General features: G+C 39.0%; 1 long non-coding RNA gene across 2 annotated transcripts in view; it reads left to right on the forward strand.

Moving 5' to 3' along the window:
- The window catches only part of LOC116443685, a 54,020-nt gene that overhangs the window by 20,675 nt on the left and 8,607 nt on the right, over positions 1-24,738 (forward strand). The window contains exons 3-4 of one of the 2 annotated variants that reach the window (XR_004240024.1): positions 4,334-4,394; positions 13,082-13,136. This is a non-coding gene — a long non-coding RNA (uncharacterized LOC116443685). Of the gene's footprint in view, positions 1-4,333; positions 4,395-13,081; positions 13,137-24,738 lie in introns of those variants that run through there. The other variant, XR_004240025.1, reaches the window with a different exon arrangement.

Here is a 24,738-nt window from a genome sequence, read left to right on the forward strand (position 1 = left end):
AGAAAGCACCCAAATAATGTACATTTAATTTAGCAGTCAAGAAAGATAGCAGTTTTACAAATCTTCATTTGTATTGTTTCATCTCCTTTCTCCTGTTTGTGAGGTTCTTGTGAGTGGTAGGATCAGGTTTTTAAAATATCATTCTGCATAGTCCTACATTTTGCATTTGGAAAAGGTTTGTGGGCAGAACAAAACTCCTATCACCCACCTCTTCCTCATCTGTCCCTTGAGGCCTGAGGTGCATCATTTGAGAAGAGAATAGATGCTGTAGGCAGAAGTGTTTGGCTCAGCAGATCTGGATCAGCCCTGCTTTGCCATTTGGCCACCCTTTGACAATCTTTCAGCTGCCACAGTGTCAGGTCAACAGCCATAAAACAGGGATAATGTTCAGGGTTTTGCTCCAGATCAAGTAGGAGCAAAATCTTAGAACAGGTCTCACACCACCTATGCTGAAACTCATCAAAAGGTGAATATTTTCAAATAAAATCAGAAGGCAACCCAACAGAGCTCTGAGACTGAGGTGCTGGCCTGGATATACAGGCATGAATAATAATAATATCACAGTGGAAGTCCACATGCTATGCAACTTGCCTGGCAAGGTATGTAGGCAGTTTGGAAGGATCTGGGTGTGACTGAGGTGGTTAAACCTCCCTGTGTATTAAATCTGTGGGGATTTAACCCAAATTACATAGACTGTGTCCATACTTGCTCATAAAACAGTGTGAGGACTTGGGCTCAAGCACTGATCTGTGATTATATAATTCACCAGCTTTTAACCCTGGCTTATAATAGGCACCAGTGAGCACTTTCTGGGATAATAAGGAAGCATCAGTGGACTGTGATCCCCAAAAAAACCCAACATGGTGACTATTACCATGTATTTGAAGGAAGACCTAAATCACTCTGAAAGTAAATTGAGTTTATGCCACAGGCTTCAGGGGAAGAGCAAAGACCTTGTGGTAATTAATTTTCCTGTGTTCATTTTTTAAATGAGTTTATACTGAATTATCTGTATTGATCAGGAGACTTTTCTTACCTGATGATAAAAAGGCAGTAAATTCTCACGTTTGCATACTCTCCCTCCACTTTCCTCTACATTTTTTGCTAGGAATATTTGTGGCATATTTCAGAACTGATCCCAAATCTCAAACCAGCCCCTGGAACTAAGAGACCATAAATTGTTGGTTAGCCTTGAGGCTCTCAGATGGCAGACTCTATATGAGGGCAAATCCTCACGACTGTATGTTTTCCTTCTAATGAGGTGTGCTCTGCCAAGCTCTCTGATACAATGGATCAAGCTCCCTGCATCACTGAAGCTCCACAAACTTACATGCCTACAACTAAATTTGCTCCACCAAAAAATATTTTACTTTTAATACAGGAATGAGGTACTTGCTAGTGCTACGTTAAGTGAAACTTAACTGGATCAGGTAAAAAGTAGGTTGTGAATAATAGAAAAACTCTTTCTTTTTTAGTAGTTGTTGGATGAAATAAAAAGCACAGCGTGAACAATATCTGACCTGGTGACTTGCATTGGAATGGGAAGAATCATCTCTTTGGGCAAATGAAAAAGGAAAAAAAAATCTAACAAAAAAGGACAGTTTTAGAGGAAAAAGTTAAGAAATTAAGAACTAGGACAGTCAGTGGCTCTGCCTCAGCTGAAGTATGGTCTCTAATGACTCCAGTGACACATAATCAATTTATGAGCTTTGTTGTATTACATTTGCAGACAACGCAGATGTCATCATTTCCATGTCCCCTGAGAATGGGCAGTATTAAATTATATTCGCTCAAGAGTGCAAATGCCAGCAAAATTTGGCTACCCTAATTCACACAAAATTAATTCCTGCGTAGTTCTACTCAGATATTTTGCCTACCCAATAGTTGTCTCTCATAATGACTTTTTTTTGCAATCTTTGAGAAGCCTGTTGAAATACTGATGTGATCAGAACTGCAAAATCAGATTTTGGAGCCTTTCAAATTCTCTTTCTTTTGAATGACTTTCAGTGGTCCATGCCAGCTTTCAAACTAAATTTCTTAATACTCTCAGAAATCACAGGTTAAAGGGATTTGTAAACAGGGATTTGCTTTTTCACAGTCCAAATCTACCTCCATAACTGAGATTCAGCTATTTTATGCTTACCCCAGTAATACCTCAGCTGATTTCAATTAAATTCAGAATATATTGGAATGGGAGAGTGTGCATTCTGCTTTGTCATAGAGAAGCCCAGGCATAAATAAGTAATTAGAGAACTATAAGCATTTGATGCTGTATTTTCATATTTAGTGAAAACCTGTATTTTTAAAGAATTCCAGGAAGCTGTAGGTTTCAAGATTTCATCAACCAAGATGGCCAAGTACCATTTTCACAGATAATGGAGTGTAAGTGTCTAAATTCCTGATCAATACTCCACTGTCACTCATTTCTATTCCTGATAAGTCACATGTTGTTAACTGTCTCTTTCCTTAACAGAATTTATAGTAAGAGATTAGGATTTATGTGGTATTAAAGGATAAATAAACCTTTGTCAGCAACAGCTGGTGGTAAATAACCTACAACTATCTGTGGATTACTGAGACAGCAGAAGTTGTCTTCAGGTCTTTCAGATCTTCTATAAATATTAAGGTTGAACTACACTGAGAGAGGAATGGAAAACTTCTAATCATGAAGAACGCAGCATTTATTATTTTGGCAACTATTTCATAATACATAAAATGCATATAAAGTACTTATACGTATATAATTATGCCTATAAAATGTATAATACTTCATATGGGATAATTTGTATTATAATATTGTTTAATAATAATAAACACTGTAAAGCAGGATGGGGAAAAACCTTACACATGTTTCAAAAGCAGAGAGATTTGGATGACTTGGACTTGAATATTTGTGCATATGTTGTTTGGGAAGCAGGGGTTGTGTTTGCCCTCAAATTATATAGAATTCTGATGAATGCAAAAAATCTAATTATGAATGATTAATATTCAAGCAGGAGATTACTCATGTTTCCCAGATAAACCATTACTGACTTTTCTGTGGCAGAGGGTTAGGACCTAGAGGAAGGAATTCTGGGTTTAATAACATCTTAAAAATTACCATCATTTGCAAGTCATTACATACCTGCAGACAGTAATAAACAATACTGGAAAAGATGTTTGCATCCAAGCACCTTAAGAACATTGCTCTTCCATTCAAGCCAAAAGTTTAATTTAAAGACTCTAGAAATCTAGTAAAATTTCACAGTTCTCTTTCATGTTCCTATTTGGGAAATTGAGTTCCAAATTCTCAATCTTAATGCAGGTGTACAAGAAAAACAGTCTCTTACATTTTGAGCAGATGGGAGCCTAAGACTAACCTCAATTTCTATTAAACTTATCAACTTCTCACACTTGATAGAAATTTGCAGTATCACAAAATCAGTATCTGGTTAAAACCACAGTTCAACTGAATAATGATAAATGAATTTGGCTGACATGTTTTGTGCAATGGCAATATGGCAGAGGTCTGGCTCAAGGGGCCAATTTTAAGTGTACGAACTGTCCAGGAGGAATCACTGTGGTGGAATATGGGCTTAATCTAGTGATGGTGAAGAAGAAATATACTATGCTCAAGTCCTGGTGTCAAAAGTCAGTGGCATTAATGAGACTTACTCATACACAAATCAAATTTCCAGAAAAGGGAAAGACTATTGCACAGATCAGCCAGTGCAAGACATGGCTCCTCAGTTGGCACTAACTATTCTGAAGCATTAAACCAGGTAGGCGTTTGACTTCTTGTGAGCCCCAGAACAAAGCACCTCTTGGAAGGCACTCTCTGAGCACAGGCGTCTGGCCACCGCAATGCTCGTGATCCACAGGTGAGCTCAGGGTTCTCTTGTACTCAGAGGAGTCTCATTGAACTCTGACTTAGCAAAGTCAAGAGGTGGAAGTCAGCCTCTTCATTTTGAAAAATTGGCCCCATAGGTTTTTATTCATATTTTAAGATCTACACAACTCTTTGAAGAAAGAAGAGGTGAGAAGGGCAGAAAACCTTCTTTTTTCTAAAGGGTTCTTGTACTTATATCCAAGACTACAATAGAAAAGATGAGAGATAGGATGCATCTGACTGATAAAGCTCTTCCTTTCCTTTAGATGTCTTCCAAGTCATGTAAAAAACGAGACCCACCAATTTTTAAATCTTGGGGACACCTTTTGAACTTGTGGTTTTCAGATCATGAACTCTTAAAGAAGAAGTGTTGCAACTGAGCTGAACATTATATTTTGGTGATGTCTCTCTATCCTCCTTTGACCACAGCTGATAATGTGAACATATTTCTATTCTCTTCTGTAGCGGTGCAAGTGGCTGTGACCACCCTGACCCCCGAAGACACAACAGAAACCAACCTCCAGTGGTAAGGCACCAATGTTTAACAATACACTCCTGGTTAGGGTGAGAACCCATCATCCCCCCAGTTTAGTGATTTGTGTATTTCAAGATGATTCGTTAATGTTTTCCCCTCCCTGTTTTATGTATGAAGTTGTAAATATTCATTTCCCTCAGTTAACTATGTATTAGTTCTAGAAAGTTCTGTACTCCTCGACATCCCATTGGCTACTTCCCTTGTTCCCCCCTATGTGTTGTTCCCATTGGTTCCTTTGGCTTCAACCCCGCCTCCTTCCCTTTGTCCCATTGGCTGTATCCCTTATCCCTGCCTTTCCATCCTTCAGTATAAAATCCCTGGACCCACAGATATTTTTGGCTTTGTCCCCAGTCCCTTCACATCAATAAGCCTTCAGTAGAACTTAGGAGGAGTCCCCTCTCTCCTTCTTTACCTCCACCTGCACACCTGACAGCTAGCCCAGGAGTAGCTCCCTTGGGTGAGGAGCTCACTCTCTCCTACTTTTTGTGTGTGTGAAGCTGCCTGAGTCAGAGGGTGCAGCCAGACATCTGGGCTTCTTTTGTTTTCCTGGCTAGCGTGCCCTCACTTATCCTGTTCTTGAAACTATCTTTCCAGGGGGTTTTTTGGTTTATTTTTTAGTTAACATGGAATATTTAAATGCCTTGTTTTCTCCAGTTACTTACCGTGTTTTATGGACCTGCTTATAAACGTTATGCGATGAATAGCAAAAATGCGTGCAATTTTCTCTCAGGATCCTCCAATCAATGCTACAACAAGCCAATCACAGTTACTGCCTCTGATGTATCTAATGACTCTTCTTCCTGAGAGCAAGCAGAAAAGCCCCATTTCTGTGGTGGAGAAACCCCATCACACCCTCAGTGATCTGCAGACATACCCTCAGTTGCCCTCTAAACATATCCACTGTGAGAGTGGCTTTCTTAAAAGCATCCATTTCTCCATCTTTCACTGGGATAGAAAATATGTACATAAATCAGCTTGGAGTCAGTTTCCAATCACGCTTTTTGTCCTTCCTGTTTGTTTATTTTTATAAGAATGGACCTGTGTGCTGAAGGAATCTCACAGGGCTTGGTACAAGATCTGCTACCTAAAGTCTTTTTATTGAAATCTATAGCAATAGATTTTATAGGTGCCTATAGGGAAAAAGAAACTATTACTTCAGACTTTTTGGATGTGGCCTTTACCCTCATACATTTTTGCAGGGATTTATGTGTCTCAGATTTTAAAGAGTAATGAATAGACTTCGTTGTTCGTAATCAGACTTTCTTATTTTAAAAGACAGAAACTATAAATTCTACTTTACAAATGCAGAGGACATGATTCCTTTCTTTAGAGACAAAATATATGTGTATATTCAACGGGAGAAGAGAGAGAAGGGTCAGAAAAATATTAAAGTGACATGGTCTATGGATTTAGAGAATGAAATGAGATTCTGTTGAAACTTAACAAGTGAAAATGCCAAGTTGCACTTGACTTTCCAAAATGCTAAATTGCAATCTTAGAATCAAGTTTCTCAAGTTCCCAGTCTCCTTCACAAGCTGATTTCCCTTCATGGATTGTTGTCCCTGGATACATTATGTCTGAGGCAGTGTGCTGTGAAAATACCAATTACAAGGTGTTGTTGGACTTCTCTGTTGGAAATACGAAATTTTTAGTGGAAGATGCTTACTTTAAGATAGTTGAATGAACAATCGGACTTCCTTTACAAAAGTGAACTGCCCAGCCTGATACTGAAGGACTTCTGGAAAGGAAGACTCCTAGGACTGACATTTCATATGTCAGGCTGAATTTAGGCAAGAGGATTTATGCAGGCCACAGCCAAGAGAACATCTTCCATATTCTACACTTTTATGATGACATTATCTTCATTATGCATCTAACTGCTGCTGTTGTTGCTGGTGTTGTTTGGAATGATTTAGAATTTTATTTCATAAAACAGGGTATGACCTGTCCAACAGCTTTTACCTTTATCCACATGTGGGAGGATCAATACACAGTCCAGCCAAACTCTCCAGGCAACAATGGCAGGTTGCAGTCGTAATGGTGGGAAATGGGATTGCTTCCCATAACTGCAGATTAGTACATTTTGCAGTAGATATGGGATTTTACATAGTAAAAGCCTCTGGATATTAAGAAGCCCAATGGGATAAAATTTGGAACCACATTGCAGACATCTTGTGCACTTCCCTGCTTTAATGGAATCGCAATTTCACCTGTTCTGAACAAAGGTGGTTTTAACTTAGCTGCACAACAAGGCAGAGTTCTCATCACTCTGGCATAACAAAGTGCCAATGAGATTTAAGTTCTTACTCCATTTTCCTTGTTAGAGATGTTCAATTTTATGTATGCTTCACTAATTAAATGTTTCTCAAACTACTTAACAGATTTATTCATGCCATTCGTACAACTGAACATTGTTTTGGTTTCTTTTAAGAAGTGCTGAAAGTAAGAACAATGCTCAGATAATCCTGCTGGTCTTCAAATTAGCATATTTAATATATATAATTGTATCACCCTCATGGTGAAATGGGTGCACAGAGATCGACTAAATCAGAAGAAGAAACCAAAACCCCTCAAACGTTAATTTGTGTTTTCTCGGCGTTCCTACAGGACTTTGGTCAAGTGTCTTCTTGTTTTGGTTTATATTTTAAATGAAAACGATTACAATTTTGAATAAGAAAATGTGGCTACAGTGTTTTCTAAATGAAATGCTGCATTTGAAGTAGTGGTTCATTATGCAGCAAAAAGTCCTAAGGCTGGGAAGAAATGTTAGTGGTGTATTTGAATTTGCATTTTAGCTTAAAGCCTGAATAAGAAATATTTTCTCTGCTTTTCTAAAAGAGGTAGAGTGAAGGTAATGATTTCCACTTGAATAAAAAGTATGTACAATATCTAAAGAACTAGTTTAATATTAAACTTCTGGTGCAATTAATTACTTAGGCCTGAATCCAGAGTTAAGACTTTGGTCCCTAAAAGCTGTGAACTGGAGCATCAAACTCTTGAATGCCTGGCCCTCACAGTGAAACCCAGGATGCTCAAGAACTGCAGGTATCTCAAAGGTTTTCACTCTTTCTGCACATACCAGGACATGAAAGGTTAATAAGGTTTTCTGCCAGAGCTTCCAAGTCATTTCTGGCTTAGGTGACTTAATTACTGCAGATCCCATGTCATTTTTGGTCCTGAATTTTCATTGTTTAGCTCTTTCAGCTGCAGCTAAAATTATTTTTTAATAGCACTTAATGAAGAGTTCCTGATTCAAACACAGAATTAAGAGAGTTGTAAGACTTCCACAGCTTTTTAATTAAGAGGAAAAAACTTACACTAGCTGTGGGCTACAGCTGTAATGTTGGTTTTTGGTTGTGCCCATGTTAGAACAGAACTGAGTCATGTTGGATCAGTCTGGAGATTCACAGCTGGGTTGCTTTGGGAGGGAGAAAGTGTACATTACTAGCAGGAGTAAGTCTGTAGGAGGCTGTTAACTATAGACAAAAATCTCTGTGAATAATAATTAATTAGCACCTTGGAAGCAGAAGGGGTACCTTAGGTAGCAGTGGCTAGAAAGTGAGGATTTGGTCATGGTTCTTGTCTGGAATTTTGAAGATTTCAGGTTAGTCCTTGTTCCTGTCCCTGCCTCCAAGATGCAAATTAAACCACTGTTTTCTCCACGCTTCATTTCCTCTTCTTTATAATAACTCTTTGTCCACTGCTTGCTTGTTCTGGCTTTTTTTTTCTGTCTCTCACAAACTATTTTTCCAGCAACCTATGGTTACCTGTTACAATTAGTTAATTGGTTTTGCTACAATTAAGTAAATAATCTTTGGATACTGGTTTTACTTTCAAACACTGTCCTCACAAAAAGATTGCTACTTTGTACCAGAAAGAAATGCATGCTGGACAGAAATTGAGTGCTGAGTGTCATTAGACTTATTTTTGAAGGGAATTCTTTTTTTCATATTTTATAACATGATAATTGATTCATCTGTGTGGAACCACTTTTGGGTGTTACAAGGTCCACAGAGTCAGATGTAACACCAAACACTATTCTTTGTAATGGGCATAGTTCAGCACTGTATTACAAACAGATTTACAGGGTTTTTTTTCGTGTTCATCATGACTGAGATATAAAAGATTAATAATTACAAGTGCTGAAAAAAAAGGATAGTTATGCAAATTTTAACCTTGTGTTCCTGGAGGGAAAAACCTTTCCTAACTAAGCACTTTAACAGAAGACAAACAAGGCATTTTCAAAAAGGTCCAGCTAACAGCCTCATCAAATAATTCTGATACCTTCATTATTGCTAGTCAGTCCCTCCAGAAAGACAATCTCTTCTGTTTTACACAGTACTGAGTCTTTATAGTTGAAACTTTCCTTCCAATATGATTGTTAATAATAAGGGATCATTGGCATATATTTTAATGAAGTCAATAGACTGTATTCTAACTAAACAACTCCATGGACTCTGGCCTCCACTGCTGGATTTTTATTCTGATGGCTGTGGATAAAACCCTCATTGGAAGGACTGAGTCCAAAGCTGTCATTAATGTGTTATCACATGGGGTCAGGCTTAGCAATGAAAGCTAATGGAACTCTCCCTGAGAGCAGGAGCTCATTTTGTATTAACTTTCACAATATGGACAAAATCCATCTTTCAAAACATTCAGCAGACATCCAGTGTTCCTACCCAGACTTACTCCTTTCGGAATTTTTTTTTTGCCTGTGTGTGCTGCTTAGATGTGTTTTGCTTAAATGGAAATTTTACAACTGAGAGGACAGAGTAAGATGACTTAATTGCATTTCTGAAATGGCAGATTCTGTTCTACAGCAGCTCTATCATCCTTGCACAGGTTTTTTAAAAATGAACCATATTACAAATTCAAATTCAGTACTGTACCACAGTTTATTCTCCTCTTATTATTCCTCTATAAAATGAGTTATTCGTAACTATTTTTAGCAAATTTAATCCTTAGTAGGTTTATCAGTGAAGTTGACCCAAATCCATAGATGCTATTTCATGTGAAGACCTCATAATAATACCTCCACCTTCTTGCAATTAAAGTCTGCAGTACTTACCTAAATACTGACTTTAAAAAGGAAGAATCACCTGTGGTCTGTGATTCCACTTCAGAATTTCCTTTGGGGTGTTTTATTTAAATCTGCAGGAGAACAGCTCAGCATGCACAGGGTCACAGCAATGTTGACCTCCTGATTGAGGGCAGGAATAGTAGAGAAAATTCTCTGTAAGTCTGGCAAAAACGGAGTTCTTCAGCAGAAAGATTAGTCTTTTGTCCTCACTCTTTTAGGTCTTTGGCTAGAAAGATTATGGTCTCTCTCCGGCTGGCTAAAAAAAAACGTGTGAGAGTAAGAACTTGAGGTACTCTGAAAATAATGGCCTTAGAAAGTAATTTTTGTACTGTTGGGCTGAGACAGACTAAACTCCAGCAGGATGAGCACAAGCCACCTCTGAGCTGGAAAGGAGTTACTCACACCGGTGTGCTCCTGGTCAAGAGAAGATTCTGGCTGTCTTTGCCTCCTGCTCTCTGTGATCCATGGCAGGGTGGGGACTTCCAGGGAACCAGCTCAACGAGGAAGCTCTTCATTTGGAGCTGGATTGCAGCCTGACAGGCCAGACCCTCGATGTCCCTGAACTCTGAGATTCGGGGCGTTCCTCTGTGTTTTTGCAGTGATCTGCTAAAATCAGGCACTAACATCTCAGTCTGCAATCCTGCATCTTTCTCACAGTCCTGAAAATATGGTTGATTCATTTAAAATATTTGTACTAAATACAGAGCAGAGGTCTCAGAAAATCAGGTGCACTCTGCATATTTCAGAACGTCATCAACCCAGGTTTTGGTCTCTTAACCACCTCTTTTGATTTAAGACTTCATTTTGCCATTGTTTTCCTAATCACCGTACTGTTTTTCAGCCTGTTTAACAAAAGCAACAGAAAGGCTAGAAGTTTTGATATTTGAAATTAATTTAAAATAGGACGAGTTTAGCTGTCCCTCCCTGCCAACGATACTTTCAGTTCTCCATTTCATCATTTTTAATAAAATATGTGCACATTACATCGAGTTATGAAAGGCATTATGAAGAATCCTTGTTATTATTCCTCTATAATACAAAAAAAAAACCTGAAAAAAAAGCCAGCCAAACTTGCAGGCAAGAAGAACTAGAATTGCAAGCTACTTAGACCATGCATTTTACACTGAGTATAGGCACATACAGCCTGAGGTGTTGGTTTCATTAATATCTCATTTTCCTATGCGTGCATTTGTCTTGACAGTGCAAATTAATGTTCTAGCAGTGGTGGGTTCTGATGTATGGCAGGAAAAATACAAGCAATCAATACAGCTTATAAATATTGAAATGCTACCATATAGAACAACAGGAAGCACTGGAATAATAAGACCAAGAAGAGAAAGAAGCTTATCAATATACGGTATAAATCCTAATAGTTATCCTGCCTGTGGTTCCTTCTATCATGCAGTGAAATTGGTTCTGAATGGTTGAAGCATTGTGAGATGCAGAGCTCAGCACAGCCCAGACTCAGGGGAAGCTGTCTCAACACGGGCACTGTTCACTGCAGGTGCTATGAAATGGTGCTGTCACTGACACAGTGATGCCAGGATGCTCCTTCCCTCTCTCTGTATATTCTGCCAGCCAGGATCAGGTTTTCCTGATCAGAAAAGAAGTTTGTATTCACTCCTGGATCAACACATTGGCATTAGTTCATATCTTGTTCCTTTCTCCAGGTTTCTCTGCCTTTGTCGCTCCCTTTCTTCACCCCAGTCTGTTCCCAGATAAACTGTACAAAGTTCTTCCCTGTGAGGATGGTGAGGCCCTGGCACAGGTTGCCCAGAGAAGCTGTGGCTGTGCTATACACTGGATGGAGCTCCAAGCAACCTGGTCTGGTGAAAGGTGTCCCTGTCCACAGAATTATAGAATCATAGAATGTTAAAGGGTTGGAAGAGACCTTAAAGATCATTTAGTCCCAATTCCACTGCCATGTTCAGGGACACCTTCCACCAGACCTGGTTTCTCAAGGCCTTATCCAACCTGGCCTTGAACACTGGCAGGGTTGGGGCATCCATGGCAGGGGGATTGGAATGAGATGATCTTTAAGGTCCCTTCCAACCCAAACCATTCTGAGATTCTGTGGTTCTGTGAAACAACCTGTCCTAACTACTTTTGTCCCCATTGCTACTTCCACACCCACATCTGGTATTTCTGGGATGGTTACCTTGCTAAGCTGATCTTGCATGGTGTAACTAACATGGTTACTTAGATTTTCCTATAAGGCTTTATTCCTAGAAAGGTCCCAAACACTCCCCTCCCATTATCTATGGAGTTTGCCCATTTACTGACATAACTTCCTCTCTCACCTCCTTTTAAATGCTCTCACCCTGCACAACCCTTTCTGCAACTTCCTCAACATCTTGTATTACCCTGAGATAATTCTGTATGTCACATCCAGCAATTTCTTTGTCATGTCTAGTAGTTTTCCATGCCCATGTGACATCCCTGACAATGTGAATAATTTAGGGGAAGCAAACCAGGTTATCCCTGATGAGACAAGAGATGTAGAGCAGCCTGGGAATGGGTCCAAGGGCTGGTGCTGGCACTTTTCTCCAGACACACACACATGATACATTCTGTTTCTCACAAACCTTGGAGCCATGTAACCTTCCACTCACTCTTCTTGCCCTTCCTGAGAAAAGCATCTCTCAAACCCAAAGTCCAGCCCAGGCAGACATTTACAAGCTTCTCAGAAAAGCAGTTCCCAATATGTGAATAGGGAAACCTCTGCTCTGGGCTTAGACGGAGAAGCAAAACCTCATAATTCAAAGAGAAATGTCTGATGAGAAGGCCAGTGAAGAAACAGAAAAAAAGATGCAGTTACATAGTTTCCAGCATTTCTCCTACAGTACATGCAGTAAGAAGTATCTGCTTCCTGCCAGATGCTGATAACCTTGGGTTTAGCCAAAAGTTTCTATTGAAGAATTCCTCTTTTAAGTGATTTGCTGTCAGACTAACTTTATTCTTTGTAACATTATCACAATTTTTTTTTTTTTTTGGGGGGGGGGTTTGGGGTTTTTTTTGAGGAACAGTTGTGAACTTGGGAACTGCAAGCTTGACAACCTGTTTCTCTTTCCAGTGTTCTTTATCTCAAACATGAAAAATGAAAAAGTCTTCAGGCTTTTTGAAAAGCAGGAGGTAAATTTAATGACTGATCATTGACTCTGCAAGATGACTTCTGCATCACTGCTGAGAATTTCCAATCACACAACTGAAAAACTCGCAGCAAAGCTCTGAGCTCCAGCTTCTACAGAACAGATGGTCTGTTGCCAGGAGATGTTGAGGCTTCCTTCTTTGAGATGTAGGTCTGCTGTCACTCGAAAGCAAAGAGATGAGTTGGTGCAGAGCATTTTTCCCTGAGACAGCTTCCCCAAAGGTCTCCCAGAGCTCCCTGTCACTCTCTCTCACAGTGCTCAGCCTGTTGCTGGAGTGGGTGAACAAATGCAGCAGATGAGAATATTGCAGCCATAAACTAGAAACCACTATTTTGGTCTGCACATACTGTCATTTTTTCCAGGAATAATTTGTTTACATTTACATTTATAGGATATTGAAAAATATCAAATAATATATTTCCTAAAGTTACTCTATTCTTCTCCCTTAGAAATAAGCAGTAATTGCACTACCAGCCAGCTTCCAAGGGATGGATGCCAATAATGTAAGCAGCTGTATTTTTACATTTTGTTTAATAAAATTGCTTTTATGTAAAGGTCTGCTATTAAACATTTGATAGCTTTGCACGAAGAAACAAATCTCTGGTATGGAAAGGCAATTATAATTTGAAGAATTATTGCCATAAACTTTAATGTTTTTCAATTTCAATCTATTGTAAGGCAAGAATTTCTCTAGAGCAGTTGTATTCAATGTTCCATCGTAAAAAAGACTAATGGAATAAAAAATACTGGGCGATGGATGGAATTTTATGACAAAATGGCAAAACCCCCTCAAATTCTTCTCTTTGTAGTCATCTCTACCTTTAGTCTTATTAGTTGCCATGAAAAATATCTCAAAAAGTGCCTGTAAGCCCAAAGAATTGTGTACCTGGTTGCATAACTTGCTGATAGAAGCTGAATATCTAAACATTCTTTATGCCTTGGCCTTGCAGCTAATTCATTTTGCCACTGCTGTCCCTAGATTTATGTGTTTTTAGCTAAACTCTTTTGCTGGACACTGGAGGGAAGTATCACAGGAGGTGATTTACCCTTTTCCTCTGTTTTGGCATTGGACGCTCAGGTAAAAGCAGTTCTGTTTCACTCCTAGGTGACTGAGATCAGGGGAAGTCCTATTCTGGATAATTAATTTCATAGAGAATCACACCTTCAATGAACTTGACATCATTAGTGTTGCTCAAGTCTTACACAGGGCTGTGATAAGGCAGTGGCTCAGTTAAATCAGTGCGAGTGGGTTTAGATGGGTATTGGGAAGAAATTCTGTGAGGGTGGTGAGGCCCTGGCACAGGGTGCCCAGAGAGGCTGTGGATTCCAAGTCCCTGGAAGTGTTCTAGGCCAGGTTGGATGGGGCTTGGAGCACCCTGGGATAGTGGAAGGTGTCCTGTGGCAGTGGGGTTGGAACTGTGTGATCTCTATGGTCTGTCCCAACCCAAACCATTCCATGATTCTGTGATTTTACAAAAGAGGGAGTGAACATCCTGCAGCTGTGTTACGGAAGGCAGACAGTCCCTGGCTGTTTTGTTCTGCTTAAAAGCTACAAACCACTCGCCCTGGAGACACTGAGGGACAAAGAGCAGCTTGGTGCATGAAATTCCCCAGACTGTGCAAGGTGTTGAGGCACTGCTCCAAACCCAGCAGTGTCCCAGGGATGCAGAATGACTCTGTGCTCATCTCCTGCACAGAGCCCAGCTGTACAGATTTAAAGCTCTGGTGGTAGGGGCTGACTTTGAGGTGTCACACCTCACCTATTTTTGACCTGCTGACAAAAAGAGCAGCTGGTGATTCCACCAAAGAAGCTGCTGGGCTAGAAATCACTATCTCAGACAGCCAAAGGGAGGATTGTTTGCAAAAATCTATTACCGTTACTTAGAAGTTAAAACTAAGTGATCAAAAGACCTCATGTTCGACATCCTTCCAGTGATGGATTGCAGTCCAAAACCTTCCAGTTATAAAGCTTCACTTAAACAGTGGGCTAAAAAGAGGGAAGAAGTGACGAATTTGAAGAGTTCTCCTGGCTCCAGTGATGATAAAATGTCTGATCTGCTGTAATTCATCAGAGCAGTTGAGCACATTCTTATGTTGAAGCTTGCAGGCTGGCACAGTGATTTCAATTGAAGATGCATTTTATTAAATACTCCGAGTTAAGTGCTTTGCTGGCTCCCTGCTTGACACAAATGCCTCTTGAAATGACTGTCAGGGTATTTCTGTAAAAGAAATCAGTGGCTAAAGTCATATAAACTGAAGTCTCCAGGATGCCAAAATAAGATTTAGTGTGACCACGAACATTCTTCTCTTGGGAATTCATCTTCAAGTCCAAAAAAAAAAAGTATCTTCATTATAGTTACAAGATCTTATTTTGAAATCAGTATGACCTATCTGTTAAAATATAGGCAAATAAAACAAAAAATAGTAAAATTACATTGTTTAGGAGTTTTGTTAGTTCTGTTATTGTTGGTTTTTGTTTGTTTGCTGGATTTGTTGTCAGTTTTTTTACGTTTGGACCATCACAATAACTCTTCAAATACAAGCCAAAGAGGAGAAATACTATTTTTCTCTTCAGCTGTGCCGAGTTTGAGTAGCTATCCATTTTAGTTACATACAGATGAGTAAATATTTTCAAAAGTTAATTTATCTGAAGAGGATAATTTATTCCAACTACTTGTTAAGAAGTAGAGAGAAAATTTATATTAGAAATTTGTATTAAATGTTAAAAGTGTCATGATGCTTTATGTTGGTGCTGTAAAAAATTGTTTTAAAAATTAAGTTCCATTTAAAATATAAAATAAATGGAAGGGTTAATACAATACAGAATTTGAAATTAAATATTTGATTTGGGAATGAAAAGCAATTTTGAGTTTATTTTAATTAACCTAGGGATGTTTGTTGTAAGCAAGCCCATTCCACTTCGTCTCAAATATGCAAAAAATTCCTTTCCTTGTGTCCTGTACTTGATTTTTACCTCAGGAAAGCCACACTCTGAGCTCTGCAACTGAACACAATGCAGGAGAGCAGGTGCAAATAAGACAAGGAAATAGGCTAGTGATTTGTCTAATAATCCTAAAAGGAGATTAATTTTGGAGGTTAATATAGGTAAAGGAGCCTCTAGAAGATCTCATAACAGTGATTATGCTACCTAAGAGCCCAATGGTGAATTAATCTGAGGGGATGCAGTAGAGATTAATGGTTTTTCTGTTGAAAACATGGGGTTGGGTTTAACCGTCTTTTTCCCAGTTTGAAACATAAGCATTTTCAAGGGGATTGGTCACAATGCTTGTGAAGTTTGAAAAGAATGGGCAAACAAAACACCAGGGTAGTGATTATCCAATGTTTTCAGACCTATTTTCCAATACACTTTCCAGAGGGGAAGAGTGCACAGTGCAGGAGGAGTTGGATACTTGCAGGGCTGTTCTGTGTCCCCAAGCCTGGGAGTAGATGACTGAATTGTACAAAGCATTTCAGGTCACTCAGGAGCTCTGCTTCTGATTCCTCTTTTCCAGATTGTGGGCTGATGCTCATAACAGGTGCTAAAGTACTCAGCTGATGACTGACAATGCCTTGTTTCTCTAAATGAACAACCAAATTGACTTTCTTTGGGGAAGCAATGGAAGCTCTTACATTTTACTTTCAGACTTACCTGTTTTTTCCAGATGTAAAATCTTAAACTTGGCACCACAAGTACCCCATTTGGAACTCTCTTGAATTCAGTTAAGCTCAATGAATTTGAGGTATGTTCATGGGTCTGTTTCCCACATATGGCACACTTGTAGGTCAGACGAGGTTACCCAGTTGGAAGGAACTTCATGACTGACACCCCAACATTTTTATGTTTGATGAGTGTGGAAGGATTCATATGGAGGGATCTTGGCCAAGCCAGCTCAGGCAGTGAAATACAACAAGTGAAAAGGAAAGCAGTCTGATCCCTGATTTTCATGGAAGTAACAACCCATCGCTGCAGTTCACCTGGCACTTCGTGTGTCAGCACTCCAGAAAACTCAGCATGATTTCATAAAGGAATGTCTGACTGCAGTCCAAGCAGTAATTGGAAGAGATTTGGCTGATGCCCACTCAAAAATGGAGTTTTGGTTCCAAATTATTTGTCTCTAAGCGCAGTAATAAATTTTGAGTTTGAACACATACAGCTTTTTTTTTTTTTTTTTTTTTCCTAAAGAAGTGACAGCTCTAACAAGGAAATAGCATGAGTATTTTTTGGCTGGCTTGAGTCTCATAATCATTTTCACAAAACATCTCTGCTGTTTTTAAATACTGAAGTTTTGGCATTGTATAAGACCTATGATTCTGACCTAGGGACTGTGGTGGTACAGAATCCAGACTAGCTCACTTTTATAAAAAGCTGTGGTAACCTTTAAGAGGCTGTTTGCCATGACCCTGGGGTGGTGATCACCTGCACGCTTTGAGCCGGGGGTCCTCGGCAGGTGGATCCCTTTGCATCTAATTGTGCTCCACAGCCTCAAGTTTTAGTTTAATTCTTTTATTCTCCCTCTCTGCAGCTGACCTGCACACTTGCATTTTGGCTGCTAGCAGGATACAAGACTATGTTTCAAGATGCTGGATTGAGTTTAGATAATGATTTTTAGGCCCAGGCAGAATTTGGGGATACATATAACACAGAGCATCAGCTAAGAAGAGGAGCTTGTTCTGCATTGACCATTCAGGCTGCTCACAGTAGCCCTTAAATACTTTTTTTTTTAAATTAAAAATATTGCTGTTTATATGCAGCTTTTGGCAGCTTTAATCTGAAGTGCCAGACTCAGCCATAGCATTTTGTAGCGTTCAGTGGAATTGCGTAAAATCCAAATCAATGAAAACTGGCATGGTGTGATACTTGTGGTGTTTAGTAAACAAAGCAGATGAGATTGACCTGACTGAAAGCTGTGATCAGCACAAACACGCTGAATGCAAAATGTGGTGTTGATTTGCAGCACAGCTGAGCTGTATGTGCATTTATCCAGCTACTTTTGCAAGATCTAATAACTAAGTACATGATCCAGTCTCAGGTGTAAAGCCCAGTACCGTGTTTGTAAAGTCTTCACATTTGTCCCCATGTTTAAAAAATGAAAATAAAAATGGAATACATTTATGCACTGAGATCCTCTCAGAAATTAGTGCTTTGCTCAAAACTTACTGGATTCCCTGCCCTCCTCTTGCCACTTACAAATTCCCTAAAAACAGGGTAACAGAAAGAATTTTTTAAAATCTAATAAATTGAAGATGGGCTTTTAGCTGGTTTTGGATGGAAAAGCATTACAGCAAAAATCCTGTTAAGTAACCTTGTCAGGCATGGGTATTACAGAGCAAACGCCATCAGATTTATCTGGATTTTCTCTCTCTGTTTCTCTTTTAAGTAAGCAAAAAGATGTGGAATGTAGATACAGGAGGGAGCAAATCTTTGGTACAAGAAATACAACATTTGGCTAATTAAATGTCTGTTTGTTTTCCCTGGTATTAAATTCTAATTCTTGTCATTTAGGACAAAACAGCTATGGAAAAGGAAAAGAGGATACAGCCCCAGTTTATGGAGATTGGCAGCCTAACATATCTCCTGCCTTGCAGAGTCCATGGAAGTGTTTATTTCCTCTCCAGAGCTGGGACTAAGGGACTTAATGAAGTGTCTGATAGAGGAAAAACATTAATTGATGTTGCATGGGAAGATAAGTGTCATTATATCAGTTTTATAGGTGGGGACCTGTGGCAGAGTAGCCATGTGTTATGATGAAGTTCCTATATCAGGTCAGTGGAAAGCAGTTTCCCTCACTCCCATCTATAAATCTCTTTGAATTATCCAAATTCTGCTAATGAATGTATTATTAACTAAAATACAACACCAGCTGATTCTCCAGGGCATTTGCTATGAAGTGGCATTTTAGCCCAGATGCACTTGCTAAGCCTGTGAAATTGTCACTTAGTGTAAAAATAAAATTAAATGCTGCCATGAATTCTGAGGAATATATTCCAGACTGTCCTTAAACTAAGGTGGCTAAATATTAGCCCAGCTTGAACTGTTTTCTACTGGGTTTTGTTCTGGATTTTTTTTTTTCTTTCTGAAGATCAGATTATCTTTCTTAACATGCCCTCTAAAGCTCTTGCTTAGGTAAATTTTTAACCTGCATACTGGTAATATAGGTAAGAAATGGCATAGGAATAGAATTTGTTTTCTTCTAAAGTTCCAGGAAAGTAACCAAGAGACAAACCCAAGTTCAGGCTGATCCAAAATAAGGCTCAGATGACTTTGGGGAAGATCTGAGCAATGACCTTTAAAACATCTGTGATCTAACACCCCCACAGACTTTTAATCTCCGTATTTTCTGAGTGATTTTTTTTTATTATTTTATGTACAAGCATAAATGCCTTAATTTTGTAAAGACCAAATATTCTGTTAGTGGCTTTGGTATAAAAAGATTTCAAATCATTTAGAAACTCAGAGGTTTTGATTTAATCAAAGTGTACTTAACTATTCCAAGTGGAGACAATGTATTTTTTTTTTATTATTAGGATATCTGCACTATAAAAAAAGTGTGATACCTTCTCTTAGCAATGAAAATTATCTTTCAGCACACAGCTCTACAGGCTCCAGTGTACACAGAAAATGAAATTTGGATGATTATATGTTGCCATAGTATGATATTAAAGGATGGATGGTAAAATCTGAAACTTTTTAACATCCTAGAAGGAAAACTTCTGTTAATATCTACTTAAATTTACATAAATTTACATAAATTCAGGTGAAAGATGTCAGAGATAAAAATAGAGCAGGAGGGGAGATGGATAGCAGGGGATCTGAGCCACCACTACTGTCAGTGAACAACTTTGTGACCATGGATATTTCTCTTTATTTTCTTTTTTATCCATTTTTGCCTGATCTGATAAATCCTTCCAGTTCACTGACAGGTGGCAACATTTAGTTTTGTTCATCCTTTTCTACATCAGCCATGATTTTGTGGGGTTATCCAGAGTGGCAGTGGCAGATCATCCTGTTCAGTTGGGAAGATTTAGATGGCAGAGAGGCCTCTTGACTGGATGTTATCTGGAAATCTGGATGTCTTCTGCAGGTTTTTTTCTGCTCAATCTCTTAAAACAGGAAAATGGATTTGTCACTAATCAGGTCAGCAGAATGGAAGAGAGATTCATTAAAAGATAATGTGGCAGGAAGGAGCTAACAGAAAACAAGGACAAAATTAATGTTGTAAGATATTATCTTACGAGACACGGGAGGTTTTTACAAAACATTCTATGTTAAGATATTCTTCCACCACCTATTTTTGTCTCTCTGCTTTTGAAATCAAGCTCCATTAAGTCTTCATGAATCTTAGGACAAGTGCTGTGTTCTGCCAGGAACTGTTACCTGGCAAATGGTGTGTAAAAAGAAAAGTAGAAATCCAGACAGGGATAACTACTTACTACAGCGTGTCGCAGTTTGTTAATTTATGAGAGGGTTTTGGTCCTCTATCCAGAGCTAGCTTATACCATCTTTCCAACCCAAACCATCCCAATGTTAAAGCTTTTTTCTTTTTCCTTATGAAGGGATGAGGCTGGATCTTTGTTAGTTATTTAGAAACACACAGGAAAATTACATTTGAAAGTTAAGTATGCTTACAACAGCACTATAGGAAATATACAAAAGGAAATTCAGTTTTGCTGCCCTGGCCATGCAGTTCTGGCAGGCTGCAGCTTTGATCAAATTATCTCTGTGACAGGCATTTTGCACGAGATCCTGAGACAGGTAAATAGTTGGAATAGGGAACATCCCCCAAATGCTATGGAAAATAAAGAAAGGATTCTCAGTAAAGTGTGATACAGGACATCTCAAATGTGGCTTCAGATGAATAAACAGCAGATAGATCCCTACCCTCAAAGAAGGTAAGGTACTGATAATGGTGTTGGAAATGGTTTTGACAGCATGAACACACTACCCACAAAGTAAATGCGTGGACTGTGGGCTTAGTTATTACAACTAATTTTGACTATGTTGTCATTGTTTCAAGCTTATGAGACTTTTCAAATGGGTTTCCAGCAGAAACGTTGCTTTCTAAAATCTGAACATGCTTTGAGAAAAAAAATAGCTTTTGTAGGTGTTTTGCTTGTAACTAGAGGGTGATACTGTGTAAGTCCCTGTTCTGATATTTCTGCAATTAAAAGCTTATTTTCTTCTGTTTTGGAAACTTAATTTATTTTCTGTGTGTAACACGAAAATGTGGAAAATTGCCAAATGTTTTAACTGACTGACATTTTAAGAAAGCACTTTGAAATCTTAAATGAAAGAGTGGTGGATAAATTACTCCTTTCCCAGTCATGGATTCTGCTTCCTTTCCATTCCTACTGACTCTTATTTCACTGCTGTCTTTGAGTTCTTCATCTCTGTGACTGGTTTGCACCAGGACCAGGTGTCTCTCTTGAAGTTGCTAAACCAGCAAGAAGCCAACAAGTTAAAAAAAGAGAAAAAGAGAGAAAAAAAATATTAGACACAGTGCTTTTCTAGATGGGCTTTCTAACTAATGTATTATAGTAAAAGTCTGGATCTACATTAGCATGAATAAAACATCAGGCAAGGGAAAACATTGAATAATTTTATTTTCCAGTTCCTCAGGTGCCCGTCCTTATATTCTTTGAAAAATTGTATTATTCTCTCCTCTCATGAGGAAGTTGCACAGAGAAGTCCACCTGTGCATCAGAAACCAGCTCCAAGCCCTGTTGCCAACACAAGAAACTCTTTATCCTCTGCCTAAAATCGATTCGGCTCATACAACCAAGAAAGTTCTGAAGCATGAAGACACACAGAATGCCTTATACCCTGAGCAACAAAAAATGCCAAGTTATTTTTTTAAAGGGAAGGATGAATCATCTGTGTGATCCAGTGCACTGCAAAGTGAACACCTCCATGAGTTGCACAGGAAGGGGGACCTGAGACTAGAACAGGGCACTCAGTTTGTTTATTCTGATGGATGTTGGCTATGGCTGCATCTTTCCACTGCTGAGAAAAAAACGTGGCAGTTCCCTGGCTGGGCTGTGACCTGTTCCTCTTGTTTGTCTCTAATCTATGATAATTTTGTTGCATGTTTCCCTCGTGCCACTGGTTCTCTTTCAACAGCTTCTTCAAACACCGTGCACTCTTCTTTAGAGCTGCCACACTGACATCCTTCTTTACATGAACATCCCACAGCTCTGCAGCTGCTGGTATCAGAAAGTGAAAAATAACTAAAAAAACACCCCAAAGATAGGGAATTCCCTTCATCCCCTTCCTGCTGTGTGAAATGTGATTCTCTTCCACTCTCTGATATTCACACAGGGCATCACTCACAAGATTTGCAAAAGGTTGTATATATAGAAGGCAACAATACTTTAATAATGAGTGTTTTCTCTAGTAAAAATAGGCACAAGAAGTGACATAGCACCTATTTGTTCAAACAACACAGTGCATGTTTCTTTGGAGTGAAAGTAATTAATCATTATCTGAATCCTCCAGCAATGGTCTTTGCTGAAACTAAAACTGAAAAACTATGAACATAAATGTATAAACATATGTATATGAGATGCAAATCAAAGCATGGATTGGAAAGATAAATTGTTCAGTGAAGAATTACACTTGGAAAGTCTTGATCTTCTGGTTTTTTGTCCCAAACTGCTATATTCAGCTTGTGCCCCATGGAGCTGTGGAGCATTAGCTAGCAATCAGCAGCAGGTAAATAAGAAGAATATGTTATTAGTAGTTTTAAAATTGCTACAAGGGAAACTTTATCTGTGCTGAAAAATACACAGGGAGTGTGTAAATCTGTGACTGGAAATGCTGGACACACATGCTGGAAATGGCTCCTTCTGCCATCTCACTTGTTTTCTGAATAATTCCAGCTATTGAAAAAAAACAACACAAAACAACAAACAAACTAAATAAGAATCTCAGCCTTCATTCAAAGCCATTGCACAACTTGATATGTAACACCTCGTCGTAGTCTATTTCTGCAGAAAGAGTTTCCCCCCCTTATTTTTTCCCCAACAAGAAAAAAGAAGTTTAATGTCCCCTCTTCCTCCTTCTTCCCCCACTTTATATCCTGAGCATGATACCATAAAATCTGGAATATCTCTTTGGTCAGTTGGGATCTCCTGTCTTGGCTGTGTCTCCTCCTACCCTCCCAGGCACCCCCAGCCCCTCCCCAGCCTGGCCTTGGCTCTGTGTGAGCCCTGCTCAGCAACAACAAAAACATCTCTGTATCACCAACCCTGTGTTCAGCACAAACCCAAAACACAGCCCCAAACCAACCACTGGGAAGGGAATTAACTCTACCCAGCCAAAACCAGCACATTCAGTAAGACAGTTTGGTGATAGCTGTTATTGCCTTGATTATTTTTTCCCCATCTCACAGTTTTTCACAGATATAAGAAAGGAACTTACTGTGCATTGCACACACAAACATAGCCAAATATTTTGGTTCTTCTCCCAGAACTGAATCCCCAGCACTGCTGTGAAGCAGCTGGGAGCTGGAAATGCAATCTTGGTACTGGTATAGCAGGAAGAATACAAAGTAGCCCATCTTGGGGTTTCAGACTCCTGGAGCTGCTCTGAGTAACTCACAATCCAGGGCAGGTTTTTGCCTGCTGAGGGGCTCATTATTGCAGTGACCTTTTCTGTCCTACAGATCTTCAGCCCTGCTCCTGCTTTTGTACTTTTATCTGCTTTGCCTCACTCCTGTCTTAATCTCCCTCTTTGTCTCCCTAATTTTTTTTTTTGCATTGTTTCTGCTTTATTTTTTTCCTTAAAGCCTTCTGCTGACAAAATGACAATTTACACTGAAAATAGGTGTTCCTAAATTCTATAGGAAAGGGTGTAGCTTGGCACAGGCACTGAGAGGGTTGAGGATTGTAGATTTATATCTTCTACTTAACTCTAGTTTAAGCTCTGACTGTATTTGTATTCAGAGCTGGTACAACTGGGGAAGGAAGACCTCCCATCTCCAGTCTCAGATAAAATGATAGATGACAGAGATAATGAAATGAAAGTATCAAAATTCAGTTATGTCCATTTGGATATTTTTAACATAAACATAGACTGGTGCACATACTGTTTCACAATCTTTATAATACAGCAAATGTCTTACATTAAATGTTAAAGAAAAATTATCTTCCCTCTGACCTCCATACTGCTTGTAAGCCACAACTTAGGATGCTTATGTTATTTTTAAATTTTGCCTGAGTTTCAAATGCAGGTACTATCTAATTTCTCTTTTCTTGCTGGCTATTCAAAGTGCTTGTTACTGCATAGATGTGGAAAGTTAACTCAGGATGAACATATTTGGTGATTTATTTCAGCATTATCACTATCTCAGTGTCACAGTTCTAAATACACAGCTGTGACAACCTACACATGCTCAGCCTACTGATGTTGATGACCACAATTGGAGGAAGTGGAATGGGAAGAGATGAATGGGACAGGAAGGACCCCTGTGATCTCTATGCCTTACATGAACAATCTTTTAAGAATGTATTGTAGAGAAAGAAGAAAAAAATGTGAACATGGAGAATCTTTGTTTTCATTCCTGTATTGCTGCTGGCACTCCAGATGCAAACCTTCTGTTTTCACTCTTGTATTTGAGATGCCCAACATGCCATCCAGAAAGACAGTGCTTCTCTGCCTTGCAATAAGGAAAAAAATAGGTATGGCAAGTAAAAAGTTGAAATTCACATCATGGCAGCCGAAAAATCCAGCTTTTTGTCTAAAAGTAAAAAGCCTTTCAAAGCCAGGAAGAGGTCTTGAACAAAAGCTTTTACAATCTGAATAGAAATAAGAGACAGAAAAAACCCTTTTCCAGCCTCCCAAGCTGTTGCATCTCCATTATGATTTTCTCTGACCTTGACAACTTGAGTCTGGTTTTGTTTAGCTCACCTTTTTGTTTTGGCCTTTGCACACTACTCTGTACATTTCCCCACATGTGTCTGGTGCATCTGATAAGCCCTTTATCTCAAAGCCTTTCATTATCATCATTCTACTGCTCTCTGTGATTAGGTATTCAGAAATTGATTCCCGCTTTTGTCCTGCCCATTGCACAAACATCCATTTCCAGCCTATTCAGTTTTGCAGTTATGT

Source organism: Corvus moneduloides, chromosome 5 (genome assembly GCF_009650955.1).
Source record: "Corvus moneduloides isolate bCorMon1 chromosome 5, bCorMon1.pri, whole genome shotgun sequence".
NCBI classification, from domain to species: Eukaryota; Metazoa; Chordata; class Aves; order Passeriformes; family Corvidae; genus Corvus; species Corvus moneduloides.